Genomic DNA, 21946 nt, shown 5'->3' with positions numbered 1-21946 from the left:
AAACCGTGCTCTGAGCTGGAGTAAGAACGCTCTTCTCCGTATTCAACCTCAAACCGAGAAACTGAATATGACGGAGGACAATGTCCCTGTGGTGAGTCACCAACTCTCTGGAGTGGGCTAAAAGGAGCCAATCGTCCAGGTAGTTGAGTATATGGATGCCCTGGAGCCGCAGCGGGGCCAGAGCAGCATCCATACACTTTGTGAACGTCCTTGGCGCTAGAGCGAGGCCAAAGGGGTGGACCCTGTACTGGTACGCTTTTTCTCCAAAGGCGAACCTGAGAAACTTCCTGTGTCGCCGTATGACCTGGATGTGGAAATAAGCATCCTTGAGGTCTACTGTCACGAACCAGTCCCCCAGCCGGATATGAGATATGATGGCCTTCAGCGTCAACATTTTGAATTTCCCTTTGTAAAGAGAGAAATTCAACCGGCGAAGATCTAGTATCAGCCGCAGGCCGCCTCCCTTCTTCGGGACCAGGAAGTAACGGCTGTAGAAGCCCTGTTCGACTTCCCCCGAAGGAATCTCTTCTATCGCCCCCTTCAGCAGAAGGGATGAAATCTCCTGCTGTAGTACAGAAGCCTGAGCGGCGCTGTCGACTACAGTAGGAAAGACCCCGTTGAAGCAGGGGGGGTTGCGACAAAACTGAAGCGTGTAGCCGAGCCGAACTGTGCGAAGGATCCAAGGCGATACCCCTGGTAAACGCTCCCATTCTTGAACGAAATGAGATAGAGGGAGAGGAGTGTTGCAGTGCAAGGGACATACCTGAGGTAGGGTGTCGCGCTGGCTCCCATGGGGAGGCGTAGTTGACCGTGGAGGAGAGCGCTTGGCGTCCTGACACATACTGGGGGGTACCACCACCTGGATAGACGTAACTGGGTCCGCCTGCTCCAGAGGAAAACGAACTGTGCCTCCGAGGAAGCGATTGGCGGGTGTAACGTGCACCGGGAGCGAGGGGAGAAAGCAAGACGCGTCTCCTTCCTCCTGCGCCGGACTGGGTGAAGAGAGTGAAACAGGACCTGCACTTCAAAACACACTGGGTGGCGAAGGTGACAGGGTTGGAGGAGGAGAGCCAGTTGGAGGAGGGCAGAAACGCTTGCGCGGTCTGTCCCAACCTCGTAGATCTGGTGAGGCTCTCCTCCTTTGGGTCAGGAACGGCTCGAGGAGGCTGGAGCGGCCGATTTGTTGGACCGCTTCAGCTGAAGGCGCTTGTGAGGGCGCTGGCGGGGAAATGGACGACCTCGGGCTCCCCAGACCGTAGTTGGTGGGTGGTGAGCCGGGTCACTCCTGCTAGTAGGGAATTAAGCCCTATGAGCAGAGCGTTCTCGGGTTTGTTTTGAAGGGGGAGGGTTGGAGTCTCTTGGCTCTCTAACCCTCCTGGATATAAACTGCCTGAACATGGCCGACTGAGACTTAGCGGCACGGAACTTCTCAACCACCGTGTTGACCGCCTCCCCGAAAAGACCTGAGTGGGAGATAGGGGCATCCAGGAGGAAACTCTTATCCTTGTCTCGGATCTCCGTGAGATTCAACCAGAGGTGGCGCTCTGCGGCAACCGAGCCCGCCATAGAGCGACCTACAGCCCGAGCAGTGTGTTTGGTGGCCCTTAGGGCCAGATCTGTGGCTTTGCGAAGCTCTTTGACAGCTTTGGGCGTCAGTCCCTCTCCTTCATCCATGTCCTTCAAGACGTGCGCTTGGTAGGCTTGAAGGATGGCCATGGTATGCAGGGCCATGCCTGCTTGACCAGCCGCCATGTAAGACTTCCCAATAAGGGAGGAAGTAGTCCTACAATCCTTGGAAGGAAGAAGGGGACGCGACTTCCAGGACGGTGCAGACGACGGGTTAGGCGTGCGGAGAAAGGCTGCTTCCAGGATCTGGAGATCTCGTGATGCAGATCACTGAAAAAGGGTAGCTTCCTTCGCTCTGGCCTAGAATTAGGGCCACGTAGGAACCTCTCGTCGAGTTTGGACGATTGAGACTCGCGGGGCTCATCAGGCCAGTCAATAGAGAGCTTCTCTGTAGCGCGCGATAGCACGTCAATAAGTTCAGTGTAGGCCGGAGTAGGCCGCGCGTCCTGGCCGCTAGGCGGGATAACGTCATCAGTCAAAGCAGGCCCGAAATCCTCGGAGTCGGAAGCTGCAGTGTAAATCACGTTATCCAGACCGAAAGAAACCGATTCGCGGGCTCCCGGGCTGGGGCATAAATAATCATGCGCGAATTCAACCGCACCACGTGCGTGCTCGGGAGAGGGAGGGAGAGAAAGGGCGAGGCCCGTCTGCTCGTACTCAATATCCTCGAGCTCAACATCCGAGCCCCAGGCCGCGGATCCACGAGAGGCCTCAGCAGTCTCGGGAGCGCGAAGGGGGGGAACGAATGACTCCTTCTCAAAAACCACGAGTCTAGAGCGGAGGGTTTTGAGAAGGTGATTGTCACAAAATTTACATTTTGACAATCCTAATACAGCCTCACGCGCATGCGAAAAACCCATACATTTAACACACTTACTGTGAGGGTTGTCGTTCGAAATAAAACGAAAGCATGGCGGAGAGCAGCGTCGATAATCCATGACACTTCACTGTAAGGAGAACAGAGTTCCACATATACCAGTCGCTGAAGTGTCGAGACTAAAGCTGTAGTTGAATTTAGAATTCGGGCTCAGAAAAAAACAAACGAAGGGCAAGATGTGAATCAGAGGAAAAAAGAATTTTGTTGATAGGCCTTACAGTTCAAAAGTTATTAGCATAATGATTTTGAAATTTTGGACAGGTGGTGGCGCTAGAGGCAATGAGTTAGAGACACCAAAATTGGTGCAATTACTGTTGGGACTGTCCTCTATCAGAATGTCAAACCGGAACAACTTTCCCGGATACGGTTCTATGGGCTGCCATAGACGCCCAGTCGGAAGAAGAAGAAGAAGAAGAAGAATAATAATAAGAACCGGAACAGATACAATACAAAAGCTTCGTGAAGGCAGAGAAATCTGAGGAGAGGATGGCGCGCGCGCGTTCATCATGCTACGAAGTAAGAGCGTCGGGGCGGAGCCAGCTTTGCGCGAGCACCATCAGCCAATGAATTGGCGTGATTCTATAGGGCTTCAGGCAATCGGCACATCCAGAGGATATCCCACTGCGCTTTCCGCAGCGTTGAGTGGACCTATGAAAGAGAACTCTTTTTTTCCATGAAAAATGATCTCGTAATTCTGAGATAATTAACTCGTTAATTCAGAAAAACAGAGTCGATTTTTTTTCCCTCAAGTGAATGCAATACGCTTCCGTATTAATGTCCCAAAAAAAGTATACAAAAAAGGCACATGGCTATTTTTGCTTTACCTGAAATGGCAATCTGTTTTAAAGTGTTTATTCTTGACAGATTTTGTGTAATGTGCATGTAAACCGTATTCAAAACATGGAAAATGATGTGCATGTAAACCTGGTCAGTAGCCTATAGGCTATTCAAAAGTGTAGCCTACTTATGATGTCATATTGGTCTATCAAACTAAATATCAACAGTCAATGTGCCCTTCCCTGAAGGGAACATATGACGAATTATTCTCATCTGGGATCATTATTTGGAAACAATCTGTACAGCAGTATTGCACCCTAATTATTCCCTAATAATTTCATAATTAATTAACCCTAATTATTGTACCCTAATCAATGGAGTGAGCTGATTGCTGAATCTATACACCTCTTATCATTGATTGCTGAGTGCACTCCATTCGTGTTAATTAACTGAACGTGCTCCTCCCGAACTTTGTTAATAAAACATAATTTAAAACCAACAACGAACAAACCTCTAAAACACACGGACGCGCGCGCACGCACACGCACACACACGCACACGCACGCACAAGCTGACGGGTACCGGAGTGATTTATATCAACGCCTACCTTTAGCTTGAGCTTGCGGAAGAGCCGTTACCTGGTTACAGGAGCGGAGTGATGGAGCATTGAGTAATGTAATGTTCAGGACTCCACAGATATGAGTTTCTCTCTCGCTCGCCGAGTCAAGCCACCACGCGCTTTTCCTGCGGCATCTCCGGAGCGCGCAACCAACAGCTTGTCCAGGAAAAACTATCTAACCTGTAAATTAAGTTGAAAAATATCTCCACGAAGAGTCTTCAGTTTGTCATATAACCAATTGTAAGGACCAAGTTGGCCGACAAATCTTGTTTTAAGGTAGGAAACTTTGCAAAGAGCAATTTTTGGGATTTGTTCTTTTAGTTTTTGGTCGGTGTATAAAGAGTTATGGATATTCGTCCAATTTAAAATGTTTTAAAATAATAATTATTGTATTATATTAGGCTAAGAGATAAGTACTGTGTGATAGATTCTAGGCTACTTCAGGGCTCATCCGTGCTGCAGTAAACACCGTTGTTTTCCCAGTCAGTGTGAAAGGGGTATTAGAAAGACGGGTGAAGCGCAGGTGCTATTTACAGTAATTACCTCGTTATTAGAGCGTTAATGTTACTTGGTAACATCTTAGTAAAGTCTGCGATTCATATTGTAGCAACTGCCTTGTGGGCAATGATGATTATGGGATATGTAAATACTTTGTAAATATTCTTACTGTTTTTTTAACGTGCAAGGGATTTCAGTGACATGATCATTGCTCCTTCATGGTGTGAAAAACATGCCAATTCTTTATCTAGTTTTGTTTATTCAGATGTTTTCATGACCTATAAATTCGGTATGCAATTTAATAGTTAGTAGTCTATTTAGAAACACATATTATTTGTACCCTTTCCACATCTCTCTCTCTCTCTCTCTCTCTCTCTCTCTCTCTCTCTCTCTCTCTCTCTCTCTCTCTCTCTCTCTCTCTCTCTCTCTCTTTCTATGGAGTTATCAATACGTCTAAATACAGTTTTAAACCCTTATTTTTGTGATTTTTGACATTCTTGCAAAAGTATTAAATGAACAGCAAAATTAGAATAAAAAAATAAAAAGAATAACAAGGTTTCAAATTTTGTGTAAATAAGCTTTCACTTAGTATCTGGTTTAGTAACATTTGGTTTGTAGTAATTGATAAACTTGTATTTGCTTATTGATTAAAGGGGTTATATAATGGTACATGCACTTTTTCAAGTTGATTGTACTGAAATGTGTGTTGGCAGTGCCTGTACACAACCATCATATAATGATAAAAATCCATCCAGTGTTTTTGTTTTAATCTCCTTATATGACACAACGCACGTGCAGTGTTGCCTTGACAACAGTTGAGGGTATATTTTGGAGAAAGAATGGCAGCGGGAGTCTCTGAGGACACATCTGTGCAACCGTATCAGCTTGTACCGGAGTCGGACCCGGAACAAGATGACGGCCGCAAAGAATTTCGACAATTAAGGCTTGAACAGGATGTTTCTGAATGGTTGGTTAACAATGTCACTTTGATCTATCTTTGTGTACTGGCAGGGTAGAGTAACTTAGTGAGATGTACGAACGCTATGTGTTTACTGATGTATACGTACTCAGTTTGACAATAACCAAAACGCGTTGTTCATTATAAACGTGGGATTATGAATTATATTGAGAACGTCGTACATAGAAAACATGACGTAATGTACCCTGAGTGTAAACCTTAGCCGCATTCATCGTGAAGCGTGCAAGCGATTTACAAAGATTAATATAAAGGTTAATAAAACTTTACACTCACTTCTTCTGGAGGTGCAGCAGGGACATGAATAGTTGGTACCGATTCTTTTTTCAGGAGCAGCTTCTTAGCAAAACCAGCTTTATACTGATCCTCGTTTATAAAGCAGTCTGGTGAGAAAAGATTCGCGAATCACGCAAACATGAAAGCATTGACGTTGATTGTGGGGAATATTCCTCAATATATATCAAAATATATATTTGATATATATCAAAACATATAAGGAGATTAAAACAAAAACACTGGATAGATTTTTATCATTATATGATGGTTGTGTACAGGCACTGCCAACACACATTTCAGTACAATCAACTTGAAAAAGTGCATGTACCATTATATGACCCCTTTAAAAAGTAATGTGACAACCATATTTGTGGAACCATATCCTTAAATTCCTATACATTTGGTCCCCAAATCCTGAATATGAGAATACATATGAGGTTGAGTCTTGCATTGAGCTGGATTACTTATACAGTAACAGAACCCCCAACTCAAAAACCCACTGAGTGTAAGCAAAGTATATCGCACCTTTTGCTAGGAGAAAATGCAACTCATGGCTATGACAGCAGTCAGTGCTGTTCACAGAACAAGCCTGCTAAGAAAGGCAGGCATACTAGCCAGTGAGCCAGGAGAACCAGTCTGTTCGATTCTCATTCAAGATGTGTCAGTTTTAACAGCCTGCATAGTGTAACTGGTGAACTGGCTCTGCTTACATGAAGCTATTTGAGAACATCTTGACCACGATCTTTCACAGACTGATAATTCCAAATCTTAGCATTGCAAATGTTTATTGCTACTTAAATGGATGTGCCATTCTTAGTCTTGTGTCCTGTTAATTAGTTAGTTGTTGATAAAGATGACATTTTGTGGTTTTGCCTGGCTGCCAAGCGGGTATATATCCGTTGTCTGTCTACATGAATAAAACAGAGAGAGAGACTGATTAAAAAAAAAACAGAGACCGAGTGAGAGCAGAAGGGCAGGAGTGATAAATATGTGCCCCCATCCACTACCTAATTAACAGCTCCTAGTCCTGTTCCCCTTTAGCTGACAGCCCTGACTGCCTGTCTCTTTAAATCAAATGTTCTCCGGGTATAGCTGTTCATTCCACAAGTCTGTGGAGCATAAGTTTTTGACATGTTTCAATAATACCAGGAGATTTGCACATTCTTGCACTGTTGTATGTTGCATGGTCTGATGTAATCCATTGTGATCTGCTGACTTTCACAAACATGTCTGGGTGTATCGTGTGTTAGTGTGTTATGTTTTATTTTTACCCACAGAACATGTCAGCGCCTCTGTCAGTAGCCTTTCAACTTCTCAGTGAGAGTGTTACTGTGTGAGTAACAGTAGAGCTACATTGTCTCATCACATGCTTCTCTCCATCCTAACACTGCTCCAACTGTTCCACCCACATGCTGCACACACTTTACCATCTATCATATAGAAAGTTAATGCAGCAAACTAAACATCTACCACTTATTTTTCTGCTGGCAGATTTTCTTTTTTAAAGATGTGCTTCCAAAGTGTGAAAAGCAGGGCTTTCAATTTAACATGTTAATTTAATCCCCCGGTCTACAAATCGGGGGATAAGGAAATATCAAGCAATTACAGGCCTATTGCTATCCTTCCTAGTCTCAAAAGTTCTGGAAAAGATTGTCGCCGAGCAATTAGCGGAACATTTAGAGTCTAATCAGTTGCTTTATCCATTACAGTTTGGATTTAGAGACAAATATTCCACCGAAACAGCTAACTGTTATTTGATCAATAAAATTAAAGAATCACTGGATAAAGGAAATGTTGTTGGGGCAGTGTTCCTGGACCTAAAGAAGGCCTTTGACACTGTAAATCATAGTATCTTGCTACATAAATTAAATCAATTTAAAATGTCTTCAGAAGCTTTGCAGTGGTTTAGGTCTTATTTGGGCAGGAGACAGCAATGTGTCAGAGTCAATGGGGTAAAGTCACCTCTGCAAGCCAACAACATGGGAGTACCGCAAGGGTCTGTACTTGCCCCTTTGCTGTTCACAATGTATATAAATGACCTACCAAAATGCTGTCCAGGCGTAAACTGTCAGATGTATGCAGACGACACTGTGGTCCATGTTTCCACTAAAACACCCAGTCTGGCAGGTGAACACCTGACAACAGCATTAAAGAATATCTCTAACTGGCTCGAGTTATCTCATCTATCGCTAAATGTTAAGAAAACAGTCTCCATGTGTTGCTCTATACGAAATAGGCCGGTTAGCGATATGTTTGAGGTACAAATAAAAAATGAAGCAATAGAAGCAGTCAATGAAGTCAAGTACCTTGGGATTATTCTGAATACAAATTAAAAATTTGATAATCATGTTAAGTACATCTGCAAGAAGGTCAGACCAAATATAAATTGTTTTCGGTTTATAAGAAGGGATTTGTCCTGTCACACTGCAAAACTATATGCATGCAATGATATTTTCACACCTATCATATTGCGTCACATCATGGTCACAAATCTCACCAAATAAATTAATACCGATTCTCTCACTCTACAAACAGGCAATAAAAATAATGGACCGGAAACTCATGAGATGGCATCATTGTGATGTTCTAAGAAAGCATAAGCTTCTTGGTTTTGACAGTTTTATTGATTTTAATTATATTAAATTGGCTTTCAAATGTCTAAATAATCATGTTTCACTGCAGTTTTCTATATTAATCAGTATACGCCAAAGCTCTCAGGGGGCGAACACACGAGCCACTATCAGAGGTGACTGTTTAGTCCCAAAGTGTAAGACCTCCTTTGGTCAGTCTGGCTTCTCAGTAAAGGGGCCAAAACTCTGGAATGCTTTGCCTACTGATTTAAAACTAGAGACCGATGGCAAAGCTTTTAACAGAGGACTTAAACAATGGCTAAAACTAAACAGCAGTGCTCGCATGAATAACTAATCTCTGACTCTGATGCTTCTGCTTTATAATTTATGTATGCAATTTTTTTTTTTTTTTCTGTAATTATATGGTATATTTCAGCTATCCTTCTCTGTTAGTATTTTTAGTATTATTTTGCTTACTAGTCTTGTTATTGTATTTTATTTCCAAAAGCCTCCCGTGGACAGGTGTTGAAAATTAGCATTTGTGCTAAAATACTTAAACAAATGCATATGGTTCGTCCAAAGTAATTGTATGTCCATGTAAAAAAAAAAAAAAAATTAGCTATTAATCAGTTATACTTTAAAAATGCATAACAACATTAAGGATACTCCCTGACCCATAATGAGGGATTTTCCTATCATCATAGCAATCTAAATTTACTATAGGCCAGTGACAGGCTTATGTTCATTGATATGGAAATAAAACAAATAATATTTTGACCTGTAAAGCTACTTTTTGTAATGCCTATTCAATGCTTTCATCTGGCAAAATAATGTAAAATTTTATCTTACATATACATATATTACATGTACATATTAAAATAAAAATATATTATAAATTAAATTAACTCAGTTAAAGATTTTAATTGATTGGCAGCCCTAGCAAAGAGTAACATAAAGTACATTCAGATCAATGCTGTAGTGATGCATAGATCAAATGTCTGCTGTCATATATGATGAATTTCTCTTTATTTTTGTCGGTCTATGTCTCTTTTTTGTTCTCTAGCGTACTCATATGCAACCTTAATCTCCTATTTTCTGACAGTGGGCAAAGTTCATCATTCCTTTTGAATTGTGAGAGGCTGATTAAATACAGGGCTGATATTCAAAGATTTGCTTATTCTCCGAGAGGTACAAATAATGCAAGGACGTCAGCTCTTGACGTTAAAAGAGAACACAACTGTGCAGGTGATTGAATGTCTTTCTATGTCTTCAAGGCTGAGATTGTTTCAGATAGGTTCAAGATATCTAATGCTATCAAGGGAGGAACTAATCAGAGCAGTGTTAAAGTAAGCAGGTGGATTTTATCTGGTGATATGGAGTCATTTTTGTTTGAGGAGGTCTTTAGTGTTTTAAATCTGCAGCATTTCAGGGGAGATAACTGTGTTGTTTGTTGGTGCTACTGAGCTCTGAGAGGAGATTGTAAATCTTTTAGAGATAAGTTTAGAAACAGTCTGGCAGGCGTGAACAGGGAATGTGGCCCATAAGATCTAACTGAACCAGCCTACTGGGAGTGATAGAATCTCTCTTAGGACTGGTAACAATCAGTTACCACAGCTTTGGGGTAGGAATTTAAAAAATATCTAGTTCAGTCATGCAACTCTAGAGGGCACAGGCTGAAAGGTCCTTTTAAATTCTATCTGCAAGCAATCACATCATTATTGCACAAGCTGATTGGCCTCTTTGATCTTGCAGCATATGAGATTGCTTGCTCAACATTTAAATAGTCTTTAAGCGACGTAAACACAAATTAATAATGAAATTAAAAGAACCATCTGATCATCCTCCATAACATGGTCGCTATTGACATCTCAAATTGTCTGTAAACTCTTGCGTTACCAAGTCAACGAATGACAGATTTGTATTCAATTCCAAAGAGATTCGAAATCAGCCCCACAGTGGAAAATGAAACCATATGTGTACCGGAAGGGTCAGATCAGCAAGGAATGGAATGGTTAAGCAAACATAATGGTTTGGCCCGATGGTGGAAAAGCTGCTATATTTCCTCAGAAACCCCCCAGCTACCTGCCTAGATCTGTTAAGGGATTTATGTATGTCTATTTATGCAGCAGCAACAGCATATCTTACTTGCTCACAACAGCATGTCTGTATTTATATATTAGCTGTAGCAAGTCCATACTTGCTCTGCAGCAGCAGCAATAATCAACTGCAGCAGCAGCGTAGTAGATCTAGTCCACCAAAACCAAATGCATTAACATCACAATATTCGGTAACACTTTAACTAATGTTAACTAATGAACATTATTGTAATGTATTAACTGAAATGAACTAAGAATTAATCTTTATTAATGTTAGTTAATAAAAATACAGTTGCTCATTGTTTGTTCATGTTAGTTCACAGTGCATTAACTAATGTTAACAAAATTAGAGGTGGGCATAGATTAATTTTTTTTAATCTAGATTAATCTAGATTAATATTGAAATTAATCTAGATTAATCTAGATTAAAATGGCTCATTTGAATTCTCCCGAAGGCATTCAGAATATGTGTGCTACCCAAATAATGACTAAAAGTAAGTCTTTGAGAATAGTTTGCCTCGCGTAGGGATGTGCATTTCTGCCAAAAATGCCATTCGACAATCGAGGAGCAAAAGTCGAATATCGTAAAAAACAAAAAACAAAAAAAAAACGCAATGACAGAAAGGGAGGCCAATTTCATCTTTAGCGATTTGTCATCAAACAAACTGTTTATTAATTGAACAAGTAACATGTTTTCGTCCTTTTTTTAACATAGTAGGCTAGGCTAATTGGAAGAAGAAGGAAAACAATACGCACGACAGTCCGTTTTTGCATCGCCAATGCTCGTTAGATCAAAAAATAATGTCATCATATGTCATAAGAATTTTATGTGAACCTGCCTTGTTACTGCAATAGCCTCATTTTTAAACAAATTAGTTTCAATCAATGTAAACTATTCGTGTGATTATGCCACTGCGCAATACACGCGCAATACACACACAATGTATTACCTGAATGAAATGAAATCGAATGTATCGTCCTGTGGAATCATTCATTCACAGACAGCTTACGAAGATGTTCAACTAATAAAGATCTTCATCGCTGGCAAAAATATGATGCATTTGCAGATTTGCATTCACTAGACTAGACTGTAGATCGGCCACTTCATCCAACGCTCTTGATGCTCTTAAATCTTCCTGTTTCGACTCCGAGTGTGAATTGAAAGCGCTTCAGACGATTCAGTGCGCGAGGAACTGAACAGATCAACTGATTCGCGAACCGATTTAGACAGATCATCTGACAACTTGTTTGATGAAGTCTTTGAACAGAATCGACTCAAACGAGTGATTCATTTGTAAAAGAGCATCACTCATGCCCATACAAAGGACACAGCGCGCTTGGAATAAACTCATTTAACAACGTATTGCATTAAAATAAAGTAACGAGAGGAACGTCGCCCAACGTAACAAAGTAAAAGTACACCTTGTGTCCCTGACAGGAAAATACCCTACTGCGCGATCTGTGACAGTAGGCGCGGCGTCATACTACACATTAGAATTGCGTGAAAATATAACGATATTCGAAAAAGCTATTTATGATCCCAACCCAACTTTGATTAACGGCGATATTTTTTTTATCGCCCGATAAGAGTCTCACGTTAACGCAGCACGTTAACGCCGATAACGGCCCAGCACTATAACAAATACAACCTTTGGTTTTAATAATGTATTAGTAAATGTTGTAGCAATTCTTAGCTCAAATAAAGGGAATATAATTTTAATAACTGGTCATGAATATGTCCAGTAATCGCATACATAGATTAAAATTACCCGGAAAGGGAATAAGTTACCAACGGTCTGTATGGACAACTGAATACAGCGAATTATAGTCAGTTCTCCATACAGGTAGGCAAAATTAGATCAACTGTATATATCAATAATCAAACACAACGAATTATAATTAAATATGAATATGTCAATTGTCTAGGATAGATCGATTCCAAGGATAACCTTTCATGAGGTCAATTTATTATCGAATAATCTGCTTTGTCCAACAAAACTGATCGTCCGATCTTCATCAACCCTCATGAAAGTTATTATAGACGTTCAAGAGAAGTTATTCTCTGGCCATGAGTATTAACTTTCCTGTTCTATAAAAGTACTATTTAAGTATCAACAAATTCATAAAGCTCGTAGCTTGATTGAACATTTAAGGGACCTCGTAATATGAGCAGCAGACAGAGTCAATCAAATGAATATAATGTATTTAATAAAGGAAAAACTATGTATACAGGTGAAGTAAAGTTACACGGAATAAATGTATACACAACAGATTACAGAACAACAGAACAATGAAAGAAAATGAGAGGTAAAAGAGGTAGAAAGTGGTCAACAGTATGGCAAAATCACAGAGACAGGAACCTTGAGAGAGAGAGACCAAGATATCAAATCACCCTAAATGGGGTAAACAAATCTTAAACGATTTGAAAGCTCGATAAAACGAATACTTGCACATATGGTTCTCTTGTGTTGCTGAGTAAGGAAGGCGCGTGTGGTCGTTCCTTCTGAGCGTCACACCTTCTCCGTGGTTCTTCTGGTGTGCGGAGGAGCGGCGGATTTAAAGGTCCCTTGAAGTGAAGTTACTCAAAGAAAAATAATTCAGGCTAAGTTCATTCCACTCGTCTGTGGAAATGAACAAAGTAGAATACGAAACGGGAAACAAAAGAAAACTAAACTAATGGACTGAAGAGGAGATCTTGAAGAAGTTGTTGAAGAGGGTTGAAGACTGAGGACTGAAGACCAGGAGGAACTGGCGTTCCATCCTTTTGAGGACAATGGAGTTCACACCTCCTTTGGGGTGAACGGCCAATCACCTTCGAGAGTTGTGAGCAGGAATATGTTCCTTTGTCTTGTCAGGGCAGTTCATCTGCGTAGTTTACGGCCTTGTTAAAAGATGCAATTTCTAACCAGAAAGCGGTTGCACATAGACTCATACATTTTACTGTAATTTCCTGTATGTGTCTAACTCCGTGAGCTAGAGAGGTTTAAAACGATACCAAGAAGATATACACACATAATAGGAATACAAAGATACACCTAAATGTATAATTACAAGCACTTAGAGTTCCATTGATACACTAGGAAATCATAACTAGACTAATATGAACTGGGAAACATGCATATACACAGGAACGTATCATATACAGTTGGCAATGGCTCATATTCTGAGTTTAATGGAAAAGTCTGTGTGTGTGTGTGTGTGTGTGTGTGTGTGTGTGTGTGTGTGTGTGTGTGTGTGTGTGTGTGTGTGTGTGTGTGTGTGTGTGTGTGTGTGAGTGTGTGAGTGTGAGTGTGAGTGTGAGTGTGAGTGTGTGTGTGTGTGTGTGTGTGTGTGTGTGTGTGTGTGTGTGTGTGTGTGTGTGTGTGTGTGAAGAGAGGAGCTTTCTCTTCGATGACCTGGCATTCCTTTCTCACAGAAATGGGGTGTTAAGGAGATACTGATTTCTTTGAGGCTCGGGGCGTGCTCTATTTTATTGGTGTTTGGGTAAACACTCATGCCGTAAAGGTGTCAATGGGCAATTTTAACTCAGACTCTATGGTGCCAGGCCAGAGTTACGGATAAGAGTAAAGGGGTTAAAAGCATTTTCACATGTAGATATGAAAGAGTCATCCTGACACAGTCCAGATACGCTACAATGTTCATATTAATATTAACTAAGATTAATAAATGCTGATGAAGTATTGTTCATTCTTAGTTCATGTTAACTAAGGTAGTTGTAAGGAATGTTAACTGTAAGGAACTTAGCTATAGGAAATATTAATAATCGATAATAACTTTGATTTATGAGTTATGATTAATTATGCATATTTGGGTCAGTTAATTGGATTAACTTGACATGGCTAAATTAATATTACAATCAATTAATCAGTTCGTCCAACGAACTCTTTTGATTATTAATTTATTCTAAGAAAAGGGTATCTTCCATGGCCACAGAAGAATAATTATTTCTTAGCATGTACAGCGCTTTGAGCATGTAGCAAGATCAAGATCGTAAAAGAGACTTTGTTTGCAAGCAGTGAATCTGAACCAAATACATAAAGTGCACAAGTTTTATTAACTAAATCATAAACATGAATAACTAAACAAACATACATAAATACATGTGTAGGAAAAAGGAGTGAGAGATGGAATGATGTAACGATGGATAAGATCCATCTAACTATGAGAAGAACCAACAGCATTTCATTTTCACATTTCATTGAATTGAATACTTGCATTTGTAGTGGGAACAATTCTTGAATTTGTGGAAAATTGAAGTCGTTGAGGGTTCCAGCAGTGGCAAGTGGAAGTTGTTTGAAAGTTATCTTTCTCCATGAGTGGATGGCTGGTTTGGTCAAGGCCTGGGGCCCTGGGCCCTGTTGAGGCCACGCCCAGCACCCAGGAGAAGTGAGAAAGTCGGAAGAGTGGGTGATTGGAGTCGTTGTTGGTTGGAGTCGTTGTTCCAAAACTCCTGAGATTGTCCTTGGTTCTTTGTGAGAGAGTCTTCTCTCTCCTGCCTGAGCCCATATCTAGTTGGATCAGGGCCTGCTGGGCCCTGGGCCCCCGTGGAGGGGGTTCCCCAGTATCACCAGAAACAGTGTTGCGGCTGGATGAAAAACTAAGAGAGGGAGGTCACATGTGGACTGTCTCTAATAAAGCCTGAGAAAGATCCAACCCCTGAGGGTTGACTGGACCAATAAGCAAGGTGAAATGTCCGAGTGGGAAGGTTGCTCTAGTTAATTTATGAGTCTTTGTCCCAAGCGTGGTTATACCTTCATTAATGCTCAGATAGATATAACACATCAACACTGCATAACTGCATCCACAACCTCCTTCATATTCATGACATGTGTCATGTAGCAAATAAGTAGCAAATAAATAGCAAATGTTATGTTCGTCTCTTTGAAACTACCTACAGATTTGAAAATTCCGTTGGCTAATTACCGGGCCTAACGTAACCCAACTGAAGGAAATAAAAACTGAACAGTTTTGTTGCAAAGCACAATATTATGGTGAAATTAGATCTCGTGTTTGTTGACTTAAAGGGATGGTATAATGCCCCTTTCACAAGATGTAAATTAAGTCTCTGATGTCCCCAGAGTGTGTCTGTGAAGTATTAGCTCAAAATACCCCACAGATATTTTTATATATCGTGTTAAAATTGTCACTTTTTGAGGGTGAGCAAAAACGCACCATTTTTGTGTGTGTCCCTTTAAATGCAAATGAGCTGCTGCTCCCGGAACAGGGGGCGGAGCTACAACAGCTTGTCTCCTTTTACCTCACACACACATGCACTGAAAATTTCTAAAACTTTTAGCCTTTTATGTTCAAACCGGAGTCAGACAATGATGGAGAGACTCAAGAAGAAGTGACAACATGTAGAAGCAACAGGACATTTCTGAATGGTTAGTTTGATGAATTTATGTGTCTATCTTCTAGTCATTGATTATTCTGTCACGATAATCTATAAATCGTACTCACGGGGGTTTATGTAAATTTTAGAGTTAGTGATGTCACTAACAATAATGTTAGCAATTTCTGTAAAAGAAAATATCTCCTTTTGCTTTGCTTTGAGCGTTGTGACTTTGCAGATGTTATTTATGCTAAACCAACAACATTACACACTAAAGTTAGAAAAGTGAAATCATAATCAACCACCCCTTTAAAAACGAATTATTGTTGTATAAGCATAGCAAGCAGCATAGCAAAAAGGCTAACAAACATAATAGTTACTCACAAGTTTTCCTTATGTATGGTTTGCAAAAATGGGAACTGTTACGTCTGTGTATGAGAAAAGCAAAGTGTATGCGCGTTGTGCACACGCTACATTATGGCCAAGCATGCACCCTTAAAATAGTATCTGAATAATGCGCCACTGACTTTAGACTAGGTTTTTCCTGGTCTGTGGCGGAATTGTTTTCTGAAACTGCAAAATAGCACCAGGGAACGTTTGCGCCGGAACACGCCTCTTCTTTTCAATGAACCGCCCCCGGAAGCGCAAGTTCATTCCCTAATTTACCGACGTGCGTCTGTGGAAGGAAAAATCAGCTGTCCGTCAGGTGCAAAATAGGAATGATACATGCGTCGATGTACAAAGTCAATTGCGCTGGGTGCAAGATAGGGCCCTAAGTTTGATACTTGCATGTCTCTCCCATTTGAATTAAACTGTCCTGATGCAATTTGTTGAGGCTCCAGTGTATCTTTGCTGATGTTGTCTTGATGAGAGAGAACCAGTGAGAGTTAGAGGATCTTTGGTGAATGGAAAGACAAGGCCGCAGCCTGGCACAAGTTTGGGGGTCCTTAGAAAACTTCTAGTTCAGCATCATCTTCACATCCGGATTTCAAAAAGGGACTAAGACACTAAGAGAGTAAGAGGCTAAGAGACCAAAGAGGGCGTGATCTTGTGATCAGTGATTTTTAAAGCGTGAAGATGTCACACCCTCTGGAGGGTTGTGAGCCAATAAGAAGTTGTTCCCTTTGGAGGGAATTTCTTTGCGACCTTTTGTTCAAGCAGGCCTTTGAACAAGTAATTTGATTGGGTGTTTAACAAAAGAATCTTCAAGGTTCTTATAATACTAATGCGTCACAAAGTTAGCAAAATGTAATGTAAATTAATAAATGGGGGACGTAGATTGGAGTTTATAGAGACTAAACATGCCACACATATGATTTTGGTTAACCATAGTATGCAAGTCTGAATCATTAATCCAAAAGAGTTTAAAAGAGTACATAGGCCAAACCACATAAAAGGAAAATCATGAGATGGGAAAATTAGATACATGTTTATACATTTCTTAAGTGGTTATATATAGAATATATAGGATTAAAAGGGTTTATTTCTTCTCCTCAGCAAGAATTAAGTGAGATTCACAACTCTCTGCAAATTCCTTTTGGGGTCGTAAAAAGTCTTATCAGTCTTAATGTGTCCTGTAACAGGACACCGGGTTCTGCCAGTGTGTTAGCTTCATTTGGGATGTTAGTTTTGGGGGTAGTTTCATAGACCTTTGTTGGGAGAGTGAGTTTTCTGGATTATTCATTAAATATAATAAATCATTTTTGTGTGTCTGATTGTAAGAAGAGGGATCCATGACCTCTGGAAGGATTTCTTTCGGTAGCTTCTAGTCGGTATAGGTTCTAAAATACATGTTGTTGATTTAGATGATTTAAAAAGTTTAGACAATTATTCCTCTCCTATTGCAACGAATGAATGGAATTTTTCCTCTGGGACACTACAATGCACTGCCTGATGCGATACTGTAGTAGACGGTTGCATAGTTATAATTTTCTCTCTAATATTATCAATCTTGTAAGTAAAGAAGGTCATAAAGTCAGTACTGCTATGCTCTTTGGAAACTTCAGAAGTGGAAGCTTTATTTCTTGCCACTGTATCAAATAAATACCTAGGGTTGTGTTTGTTTTCTTCTAAGTGAGTCGAAAAATAAGCAGATCTAGCAGTTTTTAAGGCTTTTCTGTACACAATCGTGCTCAATCGTTTTGTTTTCTTTCAGTTGTGCTCCATTTTTCTGGCTGCTCTCTTAAAGGGATACTCCACCCAAAAATGAAAATTCTGTCATCATTTACTCACCCTCAAGTTGTTGCAAACCTGTATGAGTTTCTTTCTTCTGCTGAACATAAAGGAATATATTTTGAAGAACAATTGGAACCAAACAGTTGTTTGGCACCATTGACTTCCATAGTAGAAAAAAAAAATACTATGGAAGTCAATGGTGCCAAAGTTCCAATCGTTCTTCAAAATATCTTCCTTTGTGTTCAGCAGAAGAAAGAAACTCATACAGGTTTGCAACAACTTGAGGGTGAGTAAATGATGACAGAATTTTCATTTTTGGGTGGAGTATCCCTTTAAGGCCCCGAGTGTGCTCGTTGTACTACGGCATTAAACTATTTTCTTTAATTTTCTTTAAGCGCAAAGGAGCAATTGTGCCTAAAGTGCTGGAAAAGAGAGACTCAAACGTTTCTGTCGCAATATCGAGTTCTTCTAAGATATCTGGGATGCTGAGGAGATGAAACTGATCAGGAATATTATTAATCAAGCAATCTTTAGTGGCAGAAGTGATTTGTAACACGGAGTCGGCTTTTCAACCTTGGCTAAATGGAGTATACACAAGACTAGATAATGATCTGAGATGTCATCGCTCTGCTTCAGAATTTCAACAGCATTAACATTGATTCCATGTGACAATATTAGATCTAAAGTATGATTATGACAATGAGTGGGGCCTGACATGTGTTGTCGAACTCCAATAGAGTTCAGAATGTCTCTAAATGCCAATCCCAAATTCGTCCTTTTCGTTATCTACATGTATATTAAAATCACCAACAATTAGGACTTTATCTGCAGACAGTACTAACTCCGATACAAAATCAGTAAATTCTTTGATACAGTCTGTTTGGTGTCCTGGTGGCCTGTATACAGTAGCTAGCACAAATGTCAAGCGTGATTTATCATTTACACTGAGCACCAACACTTCAAAAGAATTATATATGAAACTAGACTTCTCAGTAATTCTGAAGATATTACTATAGATTACAGCAACACCACCCCCTTTTCCTTTCAGACCAGGTTCGTTTTTATAACAGTAATCTTGGTGGACTCATTTAAAGTAATGTAATCGTCTGGTTTTAGCCAGGTTTCTGTCAAACACGGCTACTCGGCTAGGTTATAATCTGTAATCATATCATTAACAATAAGTGCTTTATTGTTAGTAAGGGATTGAATATTCAGCAACCCGAGCTTTATCATTTGTTCATCTGTATTATATCTATTTTTTATTTGTAGAACATCAATACAAATTTGACCCTTTTTTTGAGAAACAGTGAACCTTGTCCAGTACGGGTAGGCTACTGTCTGTGGGTTCATTGTGCAAAAACAATTTGCCTTGTGCTATTACTTTCCCCTTAGTCTAGCCTATTGTAATGCAATTATCTAACATTACTGTATTATATGCTGTTGAATACATTTGGTTGAGCTGTAATAAATTGCATTTAAAATACACTCACCTAAAGGATTATTAGGAACACCATACTAATACTGTGTTTGACCTAGGGCTGGACGATTTTGGCTAAAATCATAATCGCGATTAATCGAACAAATTACCTCGATTACGATTATTGAACGATTATTTTAAAAAAAATTCTTTCTCATGTCACTGGCAAGGCTTATACTGTAAATATGTTCACGGTTATTTTTTTCTAATGAAAGAGTGCATAATCCTATCTTTGTGATTCTAAAATAAGGAAACATATTTTTCAAACAATTGAATCAAACAAAGCATACAATGCTTGAAATAAAAATGTCTTATAAAAAAGTCTTAAAAAAAGTTTTAATGTAAAAAGAAAGTTTCCTAAAAATGTAGAAAATAGTTCTTTTTGTAAACAAAATTAATTATTTTAAATATTGCCATCTTAAAATTAAAATATAACTTGTATAAAACTAAAAAACTAATCCTTTTCATATTGTGTAGCATTTGTAAACGCTTGTTATCGAAACCTGCTTTGTGGAGTGGAGGCACTTGTTGTGTGAAAGGGGCTCATGTTGCTTCAGTGTCGCAGACTGGACGGGGCGAAGTTACGTGACTACACACGCGGTAATATGTTTTAAGGGGAAAGTACATTAACACACAGTGGGAGGAAATATTAATAGGATTAAAAAAACGAAATAACCGACATGGTAAAATTACGTCGGTTATAGGCTCTGAATTTCGGTTTAGATTTTTTTTCGATTAATCATCCAGCCCTAGTTTGACCCCCTTTCACCTTCAGAACTGCCTTAATTCTACGTGGCATTGATTCAACAAGGTGCTGAAAGCATTCTTTAGAAATGTTGGCCCATATTGATAGAATAGCATCTTGCAGTTGATGGAGATTTGTGGGATGCACATCCAGGGCACGAAGCTCCCGTTCCACCACATCCCAAAGATGCTCTATTGGGTTGAGATCTGGTGAATGTGGGGGCCATTTTAGTACAGTGAACTCATTGTCATGTTCAAGAAACCAATTTGAAATGATTCGAGCTTTGTGACATGGTGCATTATCCTGCTGGAAGTAGCCATCAGAGGATGGGTACATGGTGGCCATAAAGGGGTGGACATGGTCAGATACAATGCTCAGGTAGGCCGTGGCATTTAAACGATGCCCAATTGGCACTAAGGGGCCTAAAGTGTGCCAAGAAAACATCCCCACACCATTACACCACCACCACCAGCCTGCACAGTGGTAACAAGGCATGATGGATCCATGTTCTCATTCTGTTTACGCCAAATTCTGACTCTACCATCTGAATGTCTCCACAGAAATCGAGACTCATCAGACCAGGCAACATTTTTCCAGTCTTAAACTGTCCAATTTTGGTGAGCTCTTGCAAATTGTAGCCTCTTTTTCCTATTTGTAGTGGAGATGAGTGGTCCCCGGTGGGGTCTTCTGCTGTTGTAGCCCATCCGCCTCAAGGTTGTGCGTGTTGTGGCTTCACAAATGCTTTGCTGCATACCTCGGTTGTAACGAGTGGTTATTTCAGTCAAAGTTGCTCTTCTATCAGCTTGAATCAGTCGGCCCATTCTCCTCTGATCTCTAGCATCAACAAGGCATTTTCGCCCACAGGACTGCCGCATACTGGATGTTTTTCCCTTTTCACACCATTTTTTGTAAAACCTAGAAATGGTTGTGCGTCAAAATCCCAGTAACTGAGCAGATTGTGAAAAACTCAAGACCTGCCCGTCTGGCACCAACAACCATGCCACGCTCAAAATTGCTTAAATCACCTTTCTTTCCCATTCTGACATTCAGTTTGGAGTTCAGGAGATTGTCTTGACCAGGACCACACCCCTAAATGCATTGAAGCAACTGCCATGTGATTGGTTGATTAGATAATTGCATTAATGAGAAATTGAACAGGTGTTCCTAATAATCCTTTAGGTGAGTGTATATCGGTTCCTGTAATAATAATTCTTTATTCGTGTTCTGTGATATTTATTAATCAGGATGCGTTTTTGGTTGGAATTCTATGAAACTTCATGGTATTACCTGGTCTCCACTGTTTATTGTCGCAGCTCTACAATACAGCGAACACCCATGATTTTAAACTATGCTTTTATCTAATAATTGCTGACTCTATTACTCCAACTCTGAACGAACTCTCTGCTCCTCATCATGGTGCGTCTCAGGTGCTGCGGTAATCACTCCGCCCAATTAGCAGTGCTTCGCCTTCTGAGAATATAGTTCCCAATATTTATACGGTTAAAAGATGGCTGTGTCTCATATCGACCTTGTTATTTGTACACTCTGTGACTATACAAATCACAACATGCAAATAGGAAAATGTTTGTGTTATTTTGTCACTTATTGGGATTAGTATGCTAGCTGAAACCATTTACATCCAGTCTTTGTGCTAAGCTAGGCTAGCGGTGGGAGCGTCAGACAGAGTTACAGCACGCACAGAGATGAAAAAGACTTATCTAACTCTGGGGGATACGGTGAATAAGCTAAAGTCCCAAAAAAGTCGGCGTGTTCCTTTAAGGAGGACATACTGCTCATCAGCGCAAACACAGACTTTAGCTGTAAATGTGCTGCAACCCTTCAACAAGTGTTATGTGATCTACTTTAATATGAATAAAATCATGCCTGTGGTGATGACACACA

General features: G+C 40.3%; 1 protein-coding gene across 1 annotated transcript in view; it reads left to right on the top strand.

Annotated features, from left to right (window-relative positions):
• The first annotated feature begins 3826 nt into the window (after positions 1–3826).
• sstr3 (somatostatin receptor 3) overlaps positions 3827–21946 on the top strand; it is a 36121-nt gene continuing 18001 nt past the window's right edge. Inside the window, exon 1 of the mRNA XM_056242619.1 lies at positions 3827–4175. The gene's annotated coding sequence lies outside the window, so the exon portion shown is untranslated. The remainder of the gene's footprint in view (positions 4176–21946) is intronic.

This window comes from Rhinichthys klamathensis, unplaced genomic scaffold (genome assembly GCF_029890125.1).
Source record: "Rhinichthys klamathensis goyatoka isolate OS25496 unplaced genomic scaffold, OSU_Roscu_1.1 h1tg000733l_1, whole genome shotgun sequence".
NCBI lineage: Eukaryota > Metazoa > Chordata > Actinopteri > Cypriniformes > Leuciscidae > Rhinichthys > Rhinichthys klamathensis.
This window is presented reverse-complemented; position numbering and strand designations above follow the sequence as displayed.